We start from the raw sequence: 2,894 nt of genomic DNA on the forward strand, positions 1-2,894 counted from the left end.
CTCTCTTACACACCCATGCTAGTCAAGTACACATCACCTCACCCATCACTCACATCCATCACTCTCTCTCTTTACATCCCATCTCTCCCTCTCTCTTTCTCATTTTCTCAACTCAACTCCAAGCAACCAAGGAGAGAGCTCACGTCCAAGCTTCTCCATGTGAGAGAGTGCATGTGTGTGGCCCACTTTCCCATCCCAAATCTTCCATCCTAGCCTTTCATTTTCCATCTTCCACCGTTGAAGTGAAGCTTAAGGAGATCGGCATTTCAACGGACCGAGAAGATCGACCGGTGGGTGCTTCTATAGACTAGATTTTCATGTTCTTATGATGGGCCAAGTGAGGCCTACCGATCAATGGTATGGATCTCACTTTGGACCCTTGATGTGGCTAATGGCCCACCTTGATGCTTAAGATCATTCCATGATGGGGCCATTCTCCATGGATCCCATCATGATGTTTATTTTCTTACATAAATATGGTCATCTAGACCTTCTAGTTTGGTGGAGAAAGGATCTCCACCGTTGATTTTCAATTTGGTGGGCCCATATGCAATGGGACCCACTTGATGTATGATTGGATGCTTGGAACGGAGGGCCCATAGTGCCGGGGTCCCTCCATCACACGTGTATATCTCTCTCTCTCTCTCTCCCCCTCTCTTTCTTTTATTCTTCTTTTCTTGTGATGTTGGTGTGATTATGTGGCCCGCCCGAATGGACCCCACCATGAAGCATGTCTTGGATCCGAGTTATTTGTAGGTGAGGCCCACTTTCTATGTGTTGCTCCACACCACCTAGCCATGTGGTGGCCCACCAGGCAGGGCCCACCTTAAGACGTTCTATGTGCCAGAACGTCCAGCGTCCCCTGGACGCTGGACGTGAGACATAAATGTCACCTTTGTTTACAAGGCTTTTTGATGGCCCACTTGTTTAGGCCCCAACTTGATGAATGGATTCAATCCACGCCGTCCACCCTATTTACCAGCTCATTTTAGGCGTTGAGCCGACAAATGAGGTTAATCTGACTCTCAGGCGGGCCATAGTGTAGCAAACAGTGTGTCTGCCATTGAAATCCACCCTGACATTTTGATGCACCAAAATATATGCAATAGCGGACTCGTTCGGCTTGTCTTGAGCCATGGGGGCCAATGGACGGGGTGGATTCCCCTGATGCAGGCCCTATCACTGAAAAACCTTAAGAAAACGATTTTTCAAAAAAAAATAAAAATAAGAACACCAACAGCAGTTGACGCTGCTGCTGATGCAAGGACGCCCAGCAACGTCCTGGGCGTTGGGCGCTGGGACGGTCCTAGCCGACCATGGGTCCCCAAGGGTGGGCTCCACCGTGATGTATATCTGCCATCCAAGCTGTTCATATGGTGGGCCCTTAGGGCAGCGGGCCACCCTCCGAATTTCAGCCACATCCAAGACTCAGGTGGCCCACATTATAGGAAACAGTGTGAATTGAATTCTACCATTGAAACCCCTTTTTGGGTCCACGGAAGTTTTTGGATCAAGCTGAAATTTGTTTTTACTCTTCATCTAGGTCTGAGTGACCTTATGGACAGATTGGATGCCATATAAGCATTATGGTGGGCCCCACATGGGACCCACAGTGATGTATGTGTTTTAGGCACACCGTCCACAGCAGTGGACGGTGGATTCCACCAAGATATATGTGTTTCACCACGGTCGTCCAGTGACTGGACGGCCCCACCATGATTTATGTGTTTATCCACACCGTCCACACCTGGACAGTGGGACCCACCATGATGCGTGTGTTGCATCCAGACCGTCAATCCATTTTGCAAGCTCATTTTTGAGCATGAGCTAAAGAATGAATCAGATCCATGGTCCATGATGCATGTCTTGCATCCAAGTCATCCAATCATTTTAAAAGCCCATCTTGAGGCTTGAGACAAAAAGAAGAAGAAGATAGATTTGTAGTTCAAATAGACCCCACCCTGGCATATGTTTGGGGCCCATCTTGATTTACTTATGACCGTCCATTAAGGCTCACCTTGGTATATATCTAGGGCCCATATGATTAGGCCCATTTAGTATGCATAAGGCCCATATGATTAGGCCCATTTGGTATGCATAAGGCCCCATATGAATAGGCCCATATGATTAGGCCCATTTGGCATGCATAAGGACCATGTTACAAGGCCCATTGTGATGTTTTCAAAGGCCCGTGGGATATGGCCCATTGCAACGTACATAAGGCCCGTTGGTGGGGGCCCATTAATGCGGCCCATTTGATGAATGTAAGGCCCATGTGATACGGCCCATTTGATGTGTCTAAGGCCCATGGGTCGAGGCCCAATGGGATGTCCTTAGGGTCCATTGCAATGTGTGATTCCATATGGTTTGTGTAATGGTATTTTATGGCGAGCCATGCCTTGGGAGCGATGTTGGTTTGACGTCCACCTTGTAAATACAATGTTGGTTAAATGTCCGCATTGTAACTCTCCTTAAGGCCCATTGATAGGCCCATACTTGTTGATAGTTCCTTACTTTATAACATGCTTAGTATAGCTCCATGATACATGCCCATACGCATCATATGTATGCTTGATATGAGGAATGTTTGATCATAGCATAAGCCGTTGGGCTGAGAAATTTACGGGACTCCTTTTGAGACGGAGTGCCCCACATGAGCGCGTGGTACACGTGAGATTTCTGCATGATTGACGGTTTGACTCATGCATTTCGCATTGTGTGTCATGATTCATTGCACGCCCTAGCGACATCAGGGTCATGGCTCCACAGACACATCGTGGATGGCCGTATCGGATCGAAAATATTAGCTCTAGCATTGTGGGCACTTAGGATGTTCTTGGGGAAAGTCCCGGAACCTTTTTGGTACCAGGAGATGCTTCAACGTCTGACCGAGT

The sequence above is a fragment of the Magnolia sinica genome, chromosome 13 (genome assembly GCF_029962835.1).
Source record: "Magnolia sinica isolate HGM2019 chromosome 13, MsV1, whole genome shotgun sequence".
NCBI lineage: Eukaryota > Viridiplantae > Streptophyta > Magnoliopsida > Magnoliales > Magnoliaceae > Magnolia > Magnolia sinica.